The sequence below is a fragment of the Pelophylax lessonae genome, assembly GCF_965119305.1.
Source record: "Pelophylax lessonae genome assembly, chromosome: 3".
Taxonomy (NCBI): domain Eukaryota; kingdom Metazoa; phylum Chordata; class Amphibia; order Anura; family Ranidae; genus Pelophylax; species Pelophylax lessonae.
Window position 1 is genome coordinate 476,786,072 of NC_138770.1, and position 19,173 is coordinate 476,805,244.

Below are 19,173 nucleotides of genomic sequence, written 5' to 3' on the forward strand. Positions count from 1 at the left end.
CATCCAAAGAATCGACTAAAACTAAAGCTGACAAAACAGCTAGTAAAGTAAGAGAAAACTGACATTTTCAAAAGAAAATCAAATAAAAAAAGATTAGATAGGCTGAGACAGGGAAGCCTAACTACTCCTGACGCTAGGCAGAATGAAACTGAGTTGGGAGTGGTCACTGCAGGGGGGTATTGACCAGATAGGACAGCCCCCATGGGTGTGTATATGCAAATGCCTTTGTTCTTTTTACTAAGTCTTTATGCCTAGCTACTCCTGCGAAGCGGAAGTCAATACCCAACAGTGATGACTTAGAGGAGGCGGCGACTGTCGGAGGATGTAAGAGAAAACGGAATTTTTGTAAAATCTTACCTGTAAAATTCCTTTCTCTGAGTCCTCCGACAGTCGCCGCCCCTTCATATTCGTCACAATAGGGTTATTGACCTTTGCTCCGTAGGAGTGGCTAGACAACAGAATATGTTAATATCAAAGCTTTTAGCATACCCCACCCCCAGGGGGTGGTCCCCTCAGTCAATACCCTCCTGCTTCCTGCATTCCTACCTCAGTTTCAGTAGCATAGCAGTAGAGTACATAAACAAAACCCCAAAAGAGGGGTGGGGGCGGCGACTGTCGGAGGACTCAGAGAAAGGAATTTTACAGGTAAGATTTTACAAAAATTCCGTTTTCTCTTAAGTCCTCCGACAGTCGCCGCCCCTTCATATTCGTCACAATAGGGACGTCCCAAAGCAGTGTAGACATGAGGGGTGGGAAAAAAAGCAGCCGCGCCTAAGGCAACGCAACACCCACATCAGAGAAAAGAACCTTACCAAAGGAAGGAAACCAACTGGGCAACATGAAAAAAACTTGCTCAACAGGAGCATCAACCCAGGAAAGAACAAGTAACCTAGGGGTAAAAATACCCCAACAGCCAAGGACCCAAACAAAAGACCCTAAGGCACTGCCGCACTAAGAACTTTACGGCCAAAGGAAGCATCTGCCGATGCCTGAACATCCACCTTGTAGAATTTTGAGAAGGTGTGAACGGACGACCAAGTCGCCGCCTTACACACCTGGGCCACAGAAGCCCGATGATGACAGGCCCAAGACGTACTCCGAGATCTTGTAGAGTGCGCCTTCACAGGCATGGGAGGAACTTTCCCCCTCAAAGCATAGGCCTGTTCAATGACCTGCCTGATCCATTTGGCGATGGTAGAGGCCGACGCCGCCATGCCCTTCCGAGGCCCCTCTGGAAGGACAAAGAGAGAATCCGTCTTGCGAAAGGATTCAGTCGATGACAGGTAAACCCTGATCGCCCGAACAACATCCAAGGAATGCAAAGCCACTTCCTTTGGATGTTTAGGCTTTGCGCAAAGCGAAGGCAAGACAATGTCCTCATTGAGGTGAAATTCCGAAATCCTTTTCGGAAGGAAAGACGGGTTAGGACGTTAAGACCACCTTATCCAAGTGAACCACTAAATACGGAGATCTGCAGGACAAGGCAGCCAGCTCCGACACCCTGCAAGCCGAGGTGATTGCCACCAAAAAGGCGACCTTCTTGGACAACATAGACAACGAGATCTCCCTGATTTTTTCAAAGGGAGCATGTTGCAACACGGACAGAACAAGATTCAAGTCCCATGGAGGCAAAGGCTCCCTCCTAGGAGGGACCAGATGCCGCACCTCTTGAACAAAGGTGCCAACTAAAGAATTAGACGCCACAGGGCGCTGAAAGAGAACGGCCAGAGCAGAAATCTGACCCTTAATCGTGGCCAACGCCAAACGCTGGTCCACGCCTGTTTGAAGAAAAGCCAACACCCTTGATACCGAGTATGAACGAGGGGAATACCCCCTGGACTCACACCAGGCAAAATAGGCCTTCCAAGTACGGTAGTAAACCTTCCCCGAAGAGGACTTTCTAGCCCTAATCAAAGTGTGAATGACCTCAGGGGAGAGACCCCTATCCTTCAGGATCTGGGTTTCAACAGCCAGGCCGTCAAAGCCAGCGACTGTAAAGCAGGATGAAATATCGGCCCTTGAGACAGGAGATCGTCTCGAAGAGGCAGACGCCATGGAGCGTCGACCACCAGATTCACGAGGTCTGTGTACCAAGACCGGCGAGGCCAGTCTGGTGCCACCAGAATCACCGTTTTCGGTTCCGAGGCCAACCTCCGAAGGAACCTGGACAGCAGCTGAATCGGTGGAAAGGCATACATCAGACGATACTGATGCCAGGGCGCCACCAACGCGTCTGCCCGAGGATCGAGCGTTCTTGCCACGAACCTTTCCACCTTGTTGTTCAGACGAGACGCGAACAGGTCCACATCTGGGGACCCCCACTTCTCGCACAACATCAGAAAGACATCCGGGTGAAGAGACCATTCTCCCTGGTCCAGGGTCTGGCGGCTCAGATAATCCGCCTGCCAGTTTTCCACCCCCGGAATGTGAACAGCAGATATCGCCGGGACGTGCGTCTCGGCCCAAGACAGAATGTCGGCCACTTCCCGAGCCGCTCGGGCACTCCTGATGCCCCCTTGGTGGTTGATGTAGGCCACCGCTGTGGCATTGTCCGTCTGCACCCGAACCGGACGGCCCTGCAGCCTGTCCGACCAACGCCGAAGGCAGAGATTTATTGCTCGCAATTCCAGAATGTTGATCGGAAGGGAAGACTCCTCCTCCGACCAAGTTCCCTGGGCAGACAGAACGCCCAGAACACCACCCCAGCCCGACAGGCTGGCATCCGTGGTGATCACCGTCCACGACAAAGGACGAAAGGACTTGCCCCCCGACACCGCCGGGGACTGGAGCCACCACAGAAGGTCCCTTCTGGTGCGATGACTCAACGAAATCTGGAGATCCAGAGATTGCGGTTGTCAGTCCCACCTGACCAGAATCTCCCTTTGGAGACCCCGCGTGTGAAACTGGGCATAGGGTATCGCCTCGAAAGCCGAGACCATCAGTCCCAGACACCTCATGCACGTCCGGAGGGACGAGCACTGAACGTCCCTGAGGGACTCGACTTCTTCTTGAAGCTTCCGGAGCTTGTCTTCCGGCAGGAAGAACTTCGCCTGAACAGAGTCCAGGATCATTCCCAGGTAAGGAAGACGAACCGACGGACACAGCGTCGACTTTGGAAAATTTATCGTCCAACCGAACTCTTGCAGAGTCTGCATCGTGACGGACAGGTCGTTCACCAGTCCAGATACCCCAGGATCGAGATGCCCTGGGCTCTCAACAAAGCCAGAACCGGCGCAAGCACCTTGGTGAAAACCCGCGGAGCCGAGGCGAGACCAAAGGGCAACGCCACGAATTGGTAGTGATCCTCCGCAATGGCGAATCGAAGGTACTGCTGGTGACCCTCGAAAATGGGGATGTGAAGGTACGCATCCTTCAAGTCGATGGAGGCCATGAATTTCCCCGGAACCAGGGCAGCCACCACCGAGCGCAGGGATTCCATGCATTGCGAACCCGCACAAAGCGGTTCAGAGCTTTCAAGTCCAGAATCGGACGTACCTTGCCCTCCTCTCTGGGCACAGTGAACAGATTTGAATAGAATCCCCGAAATCTGTCCCGATGAGGCACCGGAATCACCACTCCCTGAGCCCGCAGGTCCCGCACCGCCAGGTGCAGATCCCGCAAGCGCTCTGGAGACAGCTGAAGATTTGAGGGAAAAAATCTGCCCGCCGGCCGAGAGAGAAACTCGATCTTGTATCCAGATCGAACAATTTCCTGAACCCACCTGTCCCGAACGCGGGCCAGCCAGGGTTGAAAAAAACCGAGCAAACGTCCCCCCACCCCAGAACTGGGTGAGGGCGCCCCTTCAGGCCGCATTGTTATGGGCAGCGGACCCGGACTGGCCGGACTTCTGCTTACCTGCCCACGGCTTTTTCTGGGAGCCTTGTCCCTTGAAGGGCTTACCCTTATAGTGCGACTGAAAGGCACGAAAGGACCCCTGAGAGGTTTTAAACGAAGCATTCTTCTTACCGCGAACAAACTTAGACTTGTGAGTCTGGGGCAAAAGAGTACTCTTACCCCCAGAAACACCCTTGATCAGAGTATCCAAGGATTCGCCAAAAAGGCGAGAACCCGCGTAAGGCAAATTAGCCAAAGTCTTGCGAGAAGATTGGTCAACAGACCAACATTTCAGCCAGATCAGGCGACGGTTCAACACCGCCACACTCTGCAGACGCGCAGCCAAAGGGACCATATCTAGGTCCGCATCACACAAATACATGACACCCTGATGAATCTGATCCACCATAGCCAATGTCGACGGCGAAGCAGAGTCAGCCACCAGAGTGCGCCTGAGCACCTGCGTCCAATCGGCAAAAGCCTGGGCTGCCATAATGGAAGCAAAAATAGGCTTCAGCATAGAGCCCGCAACCGTATAAGAGTGACGGGCCAGAGACTCCAATCTCCTGTCCGTAGGGTCCCGGAACACCAGGGTATCCTCAGCAGGAATCGCAGTGGATTTATTCAAAATCGCCACCGCATGATCCACCTGAGGCGGCACACACCAACGCTCATCAGTAGCTGGTGTAAAAGGATAACGCAGCTTGAACCTACTCGGCACAGCAAAAGGCTTCTTTATGTTGCGCCATTGCTCCTCAACAGCGCGCTGAAATTCCGTAGAGCAAGGAAAAACCTGCGACGTTTTGCGTTTTCTCTGCGTCCCATAAGAGGACATCAAAGCAGGAGGACATGGTTCATCCTCCAAATGCAGCGTTTGTTTGATAGAAGCAACCAACTCATCCATGAGTGCAAGCTCTTCAGACGAGCCAGGGGGAGAATTATCAACCTCTTCCACCTCAGCCTCCCCTTCAGACCCCGCAAGGTCTAGAGAAGAACGAGACCCTGAGAAGGGCACTCCAGCCATAGCATCCCCATCGCCCTCTGAATCAGAGGAAATGGACACCCTGGGCCTTTTTGTGGATCGATCAGCCACCAGCATCTGCACCTGAGCAGCAAGGTTAGCCACAATAGTAGCCAGATCAGCCCCCTCGGGGGAAGCAGCAGCAGCCCCCTGGCCCCCTATCAAGGAGGGAGGAAACTTGCTTTCCTGAGAATCCATGCCCCAGTAACTTAGGAAAAAAAGGAGTACTGCCCCTTTAAGGTCGCGGCGATCGCAGCCCACCGCACTCACAAAACACACTGACCCACCGGGCTAGGAATACAAAGGCAAGGAATACAAGAATGGAAGGTAAAACCTGGAGAGGTCACACAGGCTGCTGCTTCATCGATCGCTGTCCTCAGAGCAAAAGGAAGTGATGCGAGACTGACCGCCCCCATAAAGCCTATGTAAGGCTACACAAACATGGCCGCCGGCCGAGGCTGTAGAGGCAGAAACACTGACATGTGGCCCGTGCGATCGCCGCCAAAATGGCGGCGTTTGGCGCCAAAACGGCGCTCTCACCACACAGGATCGGCCACCACAAAACTGTCACAAAAAAATGGCGGACCGCAGCAGCGGTCGCCGCACAGTATGCCCACAACATGTCTCACAATCATGTCCTTCACAGCACACAGCCTGTCACACAGCCTGTTACACAGAGCAGAGCAGGAGAGCCCCCCCCTGCAGCCCACAGAGAGCAGCTACACTGACAGGGAGCTCAACATTATGCACAGACATGCAGGGTCCCACAGTCCAGACTGACACCCAAGACAGACAGGTCCCCACACAGAAATACACTTACCATCCGGATGGCGTGGGGAGCCTGCACAAGCGATCAAACCGCTGCACTAAGGACAGGGAGAGTCGCAGCCAGGACGCAGTGGAATTGCGGTGCGAAACCGCATGGCGTCCAGTGAGGTAGCCACCTCTCCGCAGCATCCCCGCAGCGGACAGGGATGGGTCGTTCATATTTGCCAGGGAAACCTAGCTGAAAGCTCGATGGCAGGCTGGGAAGCCACTGGCCCTGAACCCCGTATAACCAGGGAGGCCAGCCCGAGACCCAGCACCGCACGATCATCTTCATCAGAAGACCTAACTAGAGCTGAAAATAAACAGCTAAGTAAAGAAAGAGAAAAAAACTCCAAATAAAATCAAAAAGAGAAAAGAAGCTGAGACTGAAAAGCCCCAGCACAGGAAACGTCTAACCTACTCCTGAGCTAGACAAATGAAACTGAGGTAGGAATGCAGGAAGCAGGAGGGTATTGACTGAGGGGACCACCCCCTGGGGGTGGGGTATACTAAAAGCTTTGATATTAACATATTCTGTTGTCTAGCCACTCCTACAGAGAAAAGGTCAATAACCCTATTGTGACGAATATGAAGGGGCGGCGACTGTCGGAGGACGTAAGAGAAATTTAGATTCCTCGCTGACATGACAAGGCCAGCACAGGGGCCAGGACCTTGGATAAAAAATTTTGGGAGCGGAGGCGAGACCAAAGTGTAAAGCCACAAATAGAAAATGCTCCTTTGCCACCGCAAAGAGGAGGAATCGCTGATGTCCCTCGAATATGGGGACATGGAGATACGCATCTTTGATAGTGATGGAGGCCAGAAAATCCCCGATTCAAAGGATGCCACCACTGACCGAATGGACTCCATTCAAAACTTCTGCACCCGCACAAAGCGGTACAGAGCCTTGAGGTCCAGGATTGGACGCACCTTGCCCTCTTTTCTGGGAACTATGAACATGTTTGAAAACCTTGAGAGCATTCCTGCGGAGGAACCGGCATGATCATGCCTTGAGCCAGGAGATCCTGCACAGCTTTCTGAAGATCTTTCAAACGCTCTGGAGACAGATGAAGATTTGACAGAAAAAAACCTGTCCCCTGGCCGGGATCAAAATTCGATTTTGTACCCAGAACAAATCAGTTTGCAAACCCATTTGTCTTGAACAAAGGAAGTCCAGGGTTCCTGAAAGAAGCGCAGACGTCCCCCCACCCCAGAAACGGGTGAGAACGCCCGTTCATGCTGAAGAGCACTTGTCCGCAGCACTGGACTGACTGGCCATGGACTTGCCCCGATGCTTTTTACCCCTCCAGAAGCTCTGAACCGCTTACCTTTTTCTTGCGTCCCGGGGGCACGAAAAAAAAAAAAAAGTCTATGAGCTGTAAAGGAAGGACCCCACTTAGCACGGGGTGTTTTACCTTTGGAGGATTGAGGAAGAATAGTACTCTTCCTGCCAGTCAGACCATTGATCAACTCATTCAGTGAGTTGCCCAACAAACACTCTCCCAGAAAAGGGAGATCTGTCAGGGATTTCTTGGAAGCTTGGTGAGCCGACCAGCTCTTCAGCCAAACCATGTGCCAGAGGGCAATCCCCACAGCCAAAACTCTGGCCACCAGGGAAGCCGCATCCAGAGACGCATCACACAGGAACACCAAGGCCTGGGCCATCTGATCCAAAAGTTCCATCAGTTCTGAGGGAGCCACGTCAGGGTCCTAGTTCTCTTTCAGAACCCAAACCCATTCTGTAACCATCTGTGATAATAAAATAGACAAAAAGACCGGTTTCATAATAGAACTCGCCAACACGTGAAAATGGCGGGAAAAGGATTCCACCCGCCTGTCCGCCGGATCCGTGAAAACCGGGGGAATCTTCCACGGGAACAATAGTAGATTTGTTCAACCTGGAAACAGGGTGGTCCACCTTAGGTGGCACCGTCCAATGGTTGGAAACCATATCAGCAAAAGGATACCGGCGTTTAAAGCGTTTTGGCACCACTAGCACGTGCTTAACGCGCCGCCATTGGTCATTCACAATATCATGAAAAATCTCAGGACAGGGGAAAACCTTGCCAGACTTATGGGTTTTGTGGGACCCAAAGGCCACCGCGTCCCTGCCGGTGTGGGTTCATCAGCCAATTTTAAAGTTTCCCTTACTGAAATAATCAGGAAATTATGAAATAATCAAATGCGTTCCCGCGCTGCAGTTGAAGAAGACAGGTCCTCTTCACCATCTGACTGTGAGGACAGCGACCCTTCAGGTAGGGGGGGTGTCTGTGGCGACCACATCAGCCTCTGAATCAGAGGACTCCACCAAAGATGGAGAAGGCAGTGGTCGTTTCCGGCTATTAACCTTTTTCATGACAAAATCAACTTTTGTTGCCACTTGCCAGGCTTTCCAGAGCTGCTGAAATTGCGGCCAGCAACTGCGATCCGGACTGTCCGGGAGTCGCACAGAGGGGTCTGAGGGTGAATTCACGGCCTGGGACTCCATAAAGTTAAAAAAAGTACTGTCACTTTATGAAGCGCTGATCGTGGTTCCCACCGCCGATTGCAGTGGTCTGCAGGGGAGCTTTAATATACACCAACTACAGAGTGTGCAGGAATATGCCCGCAAGACCCCAGTATTGTACCACCTCCAGAGAGAACCCTCCTGAATGACCTCTGCAGCATGAAGAAGAAACACAGGAAGTGACCTAGGCCTGAAGCTGGAAGACAAATCACAGGAAGTGAACTCGGCCTGGATGTAAAAGGTCACGCTGCTAGTGCAGTACATAGAACTACACAAAAATGGTTACCAATGCATTTTAATAGGAAGCTCAGGGAAAATTGCTGCCCCATACAAGTCAATGGCAAAAATCTGTACATTGCCCACACCTAAGATGGCGGTGGCCACGGCGTGCCATGCGGCCAGGGACCCCAACAATGAAGGCCTCAAGGATCTACAACAAGAACCAGCAAGAAACAAGGTACTATTGCTACCCCCTCAGGATGCCAGGCGCCCCAGTTACATAGCCCCCGTGGGGATGGGAGAGGGAGATAGGGCACAAAGGCCGGGTACCTGACAGGCCAGGGGGATCTTTTAGGAGGTACAGGTCCTATTATCCCCAGGAGAGGGCCCACATCCCCCCAAGGCCACCAGGGGCAAGGGGGGTCACATTTACTCACCATACCATGGACCAGATGAGCTCCGCTCTGGGCAGACCTCCTCCTATCTGAAGTGGGGGGGGGGAGGTGCTGCCAGCCGAGGGGGTACACTGCGACTCGGGGCGTTCCAGGTCGTCGCGCCCGGCAAAGTATCCGTTCACAGGCTCGTCCCCACCCGGAAAGGGGCACTGTCGTGGCGAGGCCTAGTGCGGGACTATAACCTGCTCACGCTCGTAGGCCAGGCTGGGGGGACCATAAGGATCTAGATTATTCAGTGTGAAGCCCCAGCCGGCATTGCTTGAAGGAGAATCCCCCTGAACACTAGCTAACAAAGTGAGTAAAGAAAAATAAAATAAAATATTCTGAAAAGAATAAAAAAACTGAGACCAAAATCCCAGCAGGAAACCTATGTCCTAATCCTTCTCTAGACAGAAACAAACTGGTTTGCTGAGTGTGTGTGGGTTATGCCTGTGGGGACAGCCCAGTGGGCTTGTACATATACATTTTTTCCTGCCTAGACTACTCCTGCAGAGGGCAGCATAACCCATTCAGCTGATGAAGATGAGGCTCCGTCTGTCAACGGACGATAGAGAAAAAACGATTAAAAACACCCCCAAACCACGAACAGCAGGGAATGGTCTTTGGACTACAACTAATGGTGCAAGCAGTCCATATGCAAAAGAAAATATGAGGCACATAAACTTACATAACTGAGCTCAGAATGGCGGCAGGACCTCTGGCATATAATTCAGGAGTTAGCAGCTGTAGGGAGGCGAGGATTGGGCCAGTCTAAGCTCTCCATATTTCAAGTGTGCAGTTCTTTCCCAGACTAATGCTAGCCAGCATATTTGGGTGTTTTGAGAAGTTGGGGAAACCCTTCTCAACCCACCAGTGTAGACAGGCAGCAGGCTCTTTCACACCCCCTAGGCCAAACAAAGGAATATGTCATGTGTACTACTCACCTGTTCCATGCAGGACATGCAGTTGGCCAGTAACCCAGTTAAAAAGAACTAAACGTTTTGCTATGCATACAGGTAAGCAACAGTAAAAACAAAACACATACACAGTAAAAAAAAATGTTTAATCTTCTTTATTTAACTTATTGAACTTAAGCAATATCCACAGAATGTCTTGCAACAGATAATTTTTTTTTAATTGCCGATTTCGAATGGCTGAACAAATGCTTTCATAGATCGTAGTTTCATTTTATAAAAAATACACAGACAGCGATGCATCTTAATTACATAGAGGAGAATAGTACAGAAAATATATAAACAAAGAACATTATTTATGAGTAACTTTGTATTTTTAAGGTGGACCTGGACTCAAAAAGTAAAGGTTTGCATGCCATAGGAATCATATAGAAATTCTATTTTTTTCCTTTTCTAGAATGTCTCCTGAAAAAGAGCATGGGAGTGTTTATAGGCACAGGATGTGCCTACAGCACCAAAGCTTTATATCTCTAATGCGAGATCTAAGGAACCACTGCCTCGGATTGCTAGTCCAGGGAGATTTGGTGATGTCACTACTGTATTGCCTACTTCCTGGAGGCTCTATCATGAGGAAACAAAGCCCTGCCTCTACCAAGAAGGCAATCTCCATAATGAGACACAGTGCAGAACAGTCCAGACTAAGCATTACTGATGACTAGTCATTCTCCCTCTGCCTGTATGTTTTTAGGGCACATCTTTCATTGTTTACTTTTTTTAAGCTATTAGAATGATACTCAAGAGAGAACAAGCTACATTTTAGGTCTTTCCTTGTGTTTGTTACCTAGAATTGTTTATACACTTACCGGCCACTTTAAGAAGTACACCTGTTCAATTTGCTTGGTAACATAAATTGCTAATCAGCCAATCACATGGCAGAAACTCAATGCATTTAGACATCTAGACATGGTGAAGACGACTTGCTGAAGTTTAAGCTGAGCATCAGAATTGGGAGGAAAGGGGAGTTAAGTGACTTTTAACATGGCATGGTTGTTGGTGCCAGGCGGGCTGGTCCGAGTATTTGAAAAACTGCTGATCTACTGGGATCTTCACGCAAAACCATCTCTAGAGTTTACAGAGAATGGTCCTAAAACGAGAAAATAGACAGTGAGCGGCAGTTGTGTGGACAAAAATGCCTTGTTGATGTCAGAGGATAATAGGCAGACTGGTTTGAGATGGTAGAAAGGCAACAGTAACTCAAATAACTACTCTTTACAACCAAGGTATGCATAATACCATCTCTGAATGCACAACACATCTAAGCTTAAAGCAGAAGGCAACAACAGCAGAAGACCACACCGGGTGCAACTCATGCCAGCTAAGAACAGGAAACAGGCTACAATTCACACAGGCTCCCCCAAATCTGAATAGAAGATTGGAAACATGTTGCCTGGTCTGACGAGTCTTGATTTCAGCTGCAACATTCAACTAGTAGGGTCGGAATTTGGCATAAACAGCATGAAAGCATGGATCCATCCTGCCTTGTATCAACGGTGGTGGTGGTGGTATAACGGTGTGGGGGATTTTTGGCACATTTTGGGCCCCTTAGTCCCAATTTAAATGCCACAGCCTACCTGAGTATTGTTGCTGACCATGTACATCCCTTGATGACTACAGTGTAATCTTCTAATGGCTACTTCCAGGAGGATAATGCACCATGTCACAAAGCTCAAATCTGCAAACTGCTTTCTTAAACGTGACAATGAGTTTACCCTACTCCAATGCCTTCACAGTCACCAGATCTCAATACAATAGGGCACCTTTGGGATGTGGTGGAACAGTAGATTTGCATTATGGATGTGCAGCTGACAAATCTGCATATATGCTATCATGTCAGTATGGACCAAAATCTCTGAGGAATGTTTTCAACACCTTGTTGAATCTATGCCAAAAATAATTAAGGCTGTTCTGATGGCTAAAGGAGGTCCAACCCAATACTAGCCAGGTTACTTAATAAAGTGGCCTGTAAGTGTATGTAAGTGCACTCTCTAAGAGGGGATCACTCTGCAACTTTTGGAAGACTGGGTGAAGACAGAAGTGCCGGGACCCACCAGCTCGTTTACAGCGCATCGCTGGAGAGCTCAGTTTGACAGGCAAGTCTGTCATAATGTGCTGCATGCTAGTACATTATGGCATAACCCACCTGGAGGCCCCCCAAAAATGGAAATAACAGTGGACTTTACAACCGCTTTAAGTCTTGCACAGCTGTACAGGCTCCTCTCCTGTACTGAAAATGCTTACTTCTGAGTTCAATACACACTGTGCGCTTCTCAAAATGTGATTTAGAAGCTGCAGCAAGCCAGATGGAGCTCTTCTCGTTTTCTGGCTACATAGCATCCTGCATTGTCAAGCCCCCCCCCCCCCAACTTACTGTCCCTGACCCACTCCTTTCATTTGTTGGATTTAGCTTTGTTGCACCATGGAGGCTCAGGATCATATGTGAGTGTTACCTAGGGCAGGCTGCATGACTATTGCAGTCTGCCTAGAAACACCCAATTCTCCAGACTGACACCTACCCAATTAAAGCCTTCTAATATTTGTATAACTCTTTCCAAGAGCCAGCCCATCACATGTGTTATATTTTCCATAAGGTCCATAACAAAGTCCAAGACCAACCATTGAGAAAAAACAAATGGTGGTTTAGGCATTAAAGTAGCACCAACACACAGTCCCAGGCAATAATAAAGAGGAGTTTTTTCCTCCATCACCTGAACAATTACCAGCCTGATAAAGCCACTTACAAAGTGAGTGAGGGTTTAGAGACATAGATAGAGTGAACACTGCCACAACCATGGCAGGCCAGTACACCTTGGGGATTCCTGTTCTAGCTGGAGCACAGATGGGGATGTTAACTGAGAAGTTGCAGGATTTTCACATAGAACACCAGTATACTTAATGAACTTGTAAAACCTGAGCTTGTTGGCTGACTCAAGAGACTATCAGGATTTCCAATATCCAGCCTAAATCTGAATCTCTAAAGTGAACCCGAGCAGTTTATTTTTGTAGGAGGGGTTTATAGTCCCTATGGCCTAACATAGTTTTTTTATGTAGTGAGCATCAATTTTTCCTGTAGGTGGCAGTATAACCCTAGGCTGCCTAATGTGCAATTGTGTTCTTTAATGGATGATGGAGAAAAGCCATTTTGTGACACGAAGTGTTGGGTCATAGCTGTGCTGCTTGTTTTTGTATTATTGGAGTAAAACATTTTTCACTCTCTATTGCTATTGGCAATGTTTGTTCTCACCTATGCAAGATATCACTATCTGTTTGGGGTGAATTAACTAGAGAGGAGAAGAGAAGATACAGCCCATTAGCAGACTAACAGGTATTAAAACCATTGGATGGGCAAATTAAGTGAAAAAAAAAGCCAGGAGCTGTGACTTAAGAGACCGGAGGTCCAGCATTACAAATACCCGAAGATGCTGCAGAATCTATTTTTTCTCTTTATATGCTATTAAGCTTACTGAATGGTTGGGATCAAGCAACATCTGAAGAGTCCGCCTCTTGCAGTTTTGGTAGTGGAAATACATAGACACATCATGGGTGTTACAAAGAAGTATTTCACCTTCCACAGTGGTATCTTCTTTTTTAAAAAATATATGGACACTGACAAAATTTCAGAAAGTGTTTAAGTTTTTCTATGTTTTAAAATAGAATTACATTTTTTTTAAAATACTTTTTGTAACACTAGCATTTTATATGATGTGTAGCTAATCTATACTAGGAGGTTGCACACAGTATATTTCAGTCGATGCTGAAATACGATAAAATGATATTTTTGTACACTATGCTGATAAAAATTCTTTCCTTGTTTTTCTCTTGAATTGCTTGGTCAGGATTTAAAGCTATACTCTACTAATGTTGAGGCACCCCACTACACACAAAAGATTTTATCTAGCATTTGGATTGGTTGCACAACGTGCGGTTTACATATGCACTACAGTACAGAATATAATACATATACTTTCTTCAACAGTCATTTAAAATGTATATTGTTAGTTTCCTTGCCTATTTTAAGCAGATTACCGGTAATGAAAAGTTTGTTAAAACAAGTATACGGTTAAAAAAATTGTCAAAAACATTGTGGAGTCATAAGTGAAATGTCCAGAACAGATGTAAGAGATTAGCTACAGCCATTACCAATATCATGAAAATATTTGAAAATTTGCTTTTGCAGGAACACACATTCATAAAAGAAAAAAAAAAAAAAAAGAACCCCTTGTTTATTGAAATCCTAAATTTGTCCTTTGCACAAAAAGCGGTGTGAATAATCCATCTTCAATTCAAACAGCTGGAAAAGCATTTAATAATGGCATCCCTTGGGAGAAGAGGGAGAGACATATTAGACAAGGACAATATCATGTTAAACACTACTGTAAGGGTTCTCTATTTTGATTTTAATTTTCAAGGTAGACTATACTCAAACAAACAAATGTAAACGCAGCCATTAAGCACCATTATAGAGGAACAGCAAAATACCAGATTTTCTAGGGAAAATTAATAATAAAGTTTAAACAGTCCTAGAGAAACTGGGGGACAGAAAAAAAAAAAAAAAAAAAAGTAAAAACTTTGACTATAGAGTAAAAAAGTTTTTTTTGTGCTTTGTACTGCTGGGGGGATTTCGCTTTACTCCTGTCTTGGAGATCCAAGAAGAAATAAGAGGAAGCCTCTTCAATGTTAACAGATTTACAGTTTTAGCTGTGACAGGAACAGTTGCCCCCAAAGGAGGATTTTCCCATAACAGGAAAAGCAAAGGGATGAACCTACACAGTGAGGTCACAGACAGCAATAAAAGGCCATGTTCATATCTAGCAGTTTGGGATCTCAGGCAGAATCTCTGCAAACCTGCTGCCTGCGATTCCAAATTGCATTGCAATAGTGTCAAAATACACCACACGTGTTTGGGTGCCATTCATTTTTAATTTTACTTAAAAACTGTTGCGATAAAGCATGTGTCAATTACATTAAACTGCATCGTGCAAAGTTTATCGCCCAAAAGAAACTCCGGCTACTATTTGACCAAAAGATTTTCAAAACAATTGCAGCAAAACCACACCAAATGTAGTGCCACTAAAAAGAAATGGCACCTAAATATGCATTGTGTGTTTTGCCACTATTGCAGTGCGATATGGAATCTCAGTGATTCTGCACAGGATCTCAAAACGCTAGATTTGAACTGGACCTTAATTGAAGGATTTAAAAAAAGGCTTACATAGTTAACAATAGTAAGTTAATAAAACATTATACAACTTCATTGATTACTCATCTAAAATAACGGATTTCAGAGAAAAAGATAAAAAAAGACAGGATTACCAATTCATGCAGTTTCCACAATAAAACTTCTACACCCCCAAACATATATTCACATGAAAAAAACTGAATTTTTGTAAAATCTCACCGTAAAATTCCTTTCTCCGAGTCCTCTGACAGTCGCCGCCCCTCAAATAGTCTTCACCAATGGGTATTGACCTCTTATCCATAGGAGCAAGCTAGGCATAAGACTTGTTAAAAAACAAAACAATTTGCATAGACACACCTGTAGGGGGCTGTCCCACTGGTCCAATACCCCCCTGCTATCAGCATTCCCAACTCAGTTTGGTAGCAAGCAGTACATAGTCCAAAAAACCCCAAAAGAGGGGCGGGGGCGGCGACTGTCAGAGGACTCAGAGAAAGGAATTTTCCGGTAAGATTTTACAAAAATTCAGTTTTCTCTTACGTCCTCTGACAGTCGCCGCCCCTCAAATAGTCTTAACCAATGGGATGTCCCAAAGCAGTGTAGACATGAGGGGTGGGAAGCGCAACCGTCACAAAAGGCAACGCAGCACCCAGGTCAGAAAAAGGAACCTTATCTGAACCAGAAAGGTAAACTCTGGGTAACAAGAAAGCTCAACAGGAGCAACAAACCCAGAAAAGCAAATCAAACAAAGGGGGAAAACAACCCCAAATAGACAGGGACAGGCAACACCATGTCCCCCTCAAGGTACGGCCACGCACAAGACTTTGCGGCCAAAGGAGGCATCTGCTGATGCCAAAACATCAAGTTTGTAAAATTTGGAAAAGGTGTGCACGGACGACCAAGTTGCTGCCTTGCACACCTGGACTACCGAAGCCTGATGCCGGAAAAGGCCCAGGACGCACTAACCGCTCTGGTAGAGTGCACTTTGGCAGGGAAGGGCGGTACCCGATCCCTAATAGAATAGGCCTGTACAATCGTCTGTCTGATCCATTTTGAAATGGTTGTCGCAGACGCAGCCATACCCTTCCGAGGGCCCTCGGGAAGGAAAAAAAGGGAATCCGACTTCCTGAAGGACTCAGTAGACGACAGGTACACCCTGATCGCCCGGATGACATCCAAGGAATGTAAGGCAAACTCCTTCGGATGCTTAGGATTCGCACACAGCGAAGGTAAGACAATATCCTCGTTAAGGTGAAAATCGGAAACCACCTTAGGAAGGAACAACCAGGTAGGGGGAGCGGCAAGATGGGGCCGCCAACTCTGACACTCTGCGGGCAGATGTGATCGCCACCAGGAAGGCAACCTTCTGTGACAACACAGGCAGAGGGATGTTCTCAAACGGAGGACGTTGCAAAACGGACAGGACCAAATTCAAGTCCCAAGGAGGCAAGGGCGCTCTCCGAGGAGGAGCCAAATGACGCACCCCTTGAATAAAGGTGTGTATCAAGGAGATTGACAAAAAAGGGCGCTGGAAAAGAATTGCCAGTGCAGACAACTGACCCTTAATCGTGGTCAGCGCAAGACGCTGGTCCACACCAGATTGGAGGAAGGCCAACACCCTCGCCTGGGCCGCCGCGCCAGCGTGGGCGGCTTTTCACTTGCCCGCCAAAGGCTTCTGCTGGCCACCATGGCCTTTGAAGGATTTGCCCTTGTCCTGTGCCTTGAAGGCACGAAAGGACCCCTGATTAGGTTTAAAGGAAGGGCCCCGCTTACCACGGAAAAACTTACCCTTGGGATTCTGGGGCAGCAGAGTGCTCCAGGGAGTCCCCAAAAAGGCAAGTCCCCGCATAAGGGATGTCAGACACCGTCTTCCTGGAAGTCTAGTCAGCCGACCAGCTCTTCAGCCATACCAATCGACAGGTTATCACAGCGACAGCAGATAGTCGTGCGGCCAAAGGGGCCTCATCCAAGGCCGCATCAAACAGAACAGCCTGAATAATCTGGACCACCATCTCCAACGTAGCAGGAGGAGCGGAATCAGCCACAAGGGTGAGTCTAAGCACCTTGGCCCAATCTACCACAGCCTAAGACACCATGACGGAGGCAAAAATAGGTTTCATCAAGGAACCCGCCACCATATAGGAGTGGCGAGCAAGAGATTCCATCCGCCTATCCGTAGGGTCCCTAAACACTGGAGAATCCTCCGCGGGCATAAGAGTGGCCTTGTTCAACCTGGACACCATGAGATCCACCTTAGGGGCCACAGTCCAGTGCGAATCCGTAGGAGACGCAAAGGGATAACGGAACTAAAACCGTTTTGGTACCACAAAAGGGCGCTTTAAATTGCGCCATTGTTCGTTCACCGTTTCGTGAAACTCAGCGGGACAAGGAAACACTTGTGCCACCTTCTAGGTTCTACGGGTCCCAAAAGAGGACCGCTTACCCGGCGGATTGGGCTCATCCTCTAAATGTAGTGCATCTTTGACAGAAGCAATAAGCACGGACATAGCAGCGCGTTCTCTGGCCGTCCCAGGGGGGGAATCATACCCCTCCTCATCCTCCGCCTCCCCTTCCGACAGAGGACTGAGACCCAGGGGGTACACTGTCCATGGCAACCATATCAGACTCTAAATCAGAGGAGTGTGAAAGCCTAGGCCTTTTTCTAGAAGCCCGTTCAGACATCAATAGATCCACCTTGGACGCTAAAGTCGCAAGTGCAGCAGTAATGGCAGATGATTCAGACGTACCTGAATCATCCACCAAAGCTGGGGGGAATTTGCTGTCCTGGTACTCCATAGAAGCTTTTATGGTGCTGGCCCTTTAAATCGCGATAGCGGCGACCCCACCGCAATGCACCGTAATAGGGACTAGACTGAAACACAGCGCAGGTAGGAATAAAACTGATATCCAAGAGATATCCCCCAAAAAACAGCAATAAAAAACCCCCAGAAGTGTTACCACGCTTGCTGACAATCTGTCTGCATGAGGAAAGGAAGTGATGTCACACCACTAGAGGCTAAATAGGACTCGGGCTAAAAAAAAATGGCTGCCCAAAGGAATCAATGGGAGGCTCCGGGAAAATGGCCGCCAAACACGTGTATAAAGCAAACGTGCCACACACAAGATGGCGCCCGAAGGGCGCAATACACTACATAGAAAATGGCTGCTAAAATGCACTCAAAAATGGCGGCCCCACTGTATTTCACCGCTGCGGTCCGCCAACACATGCCTGTACCCCATTAAAAAACCCAGAAAACAGTGCCACAGGGGTTAGGGACCCCAACAACCCCCCCACATAGCGTCCTGGACGCGATAGTGCCCCATGACCAGGAGGAATGCGAGCCCCAGACACACAGACATGAGGGGAGAGCACAGACACCAGCAGACTGTCATCCCCAGACAGAGGCCCCACACAGAATGTACTCACCGTTCCATGATGGAGTGGGTGCCTCTCTGCGACGGGAAGCCTCCCACCCCAGGTGGCGGGGGTGCCGTCAGCCAAACAGGACTGTAGAGCAAGGCACGGAAACCGCGGTTGAGTCATCCTAGTGAGGTGGCCACCTCGCGGGCTTTTGTCCCCGAGGACAGGGACAGGTCGTTTGCGAGGCCAGGGCGTACGCATAGCCTGCTAAACGCTCGATGATGGGCTGGGATTCCATAAGATTCTCTGTCCTGGGACACCAGGACAACCAGTCCGATTCCCAGCTCCGCAAACGCTGTAGTCTTCCGAAGATCCGACTAACTAAGCGCAGGAACAAATTAAAAGCCAATAGTGTAAAGAAAACACTTTGTACATAAAATAAAAATAATAAAACAGAAGAAAGGCGGAGACTGTAGCCCCAGCACAGGGATAGCCTATCTTACTCCTAACTAGGCAGAAGACAAACTGGGTTGGGAATGCTGATAGCAGGGGGGTATTGGGCCAGTGGGACAGCCCCCTACAGGTGTGTCTATGCAAATTGTTTTGTTTTTTAACATGTCTTATGCCCTGCTTGCTTCTATGGATAAGAGGTCAATACCCATTGGTGAAGACTATTTGAGGGGCAGCGACTGTCAGAGGACGTACGAGAAAAGTAAAATCAACTACATAAAGTCAGAGAACCACTCACTGTGTGCAAATTTCAACAATATATCCAAAAAATCTTCACATAAAAGGATTATACAGTAATGTGCAAACATTTTAGGCAAGTTTAAAAAAATGTTGT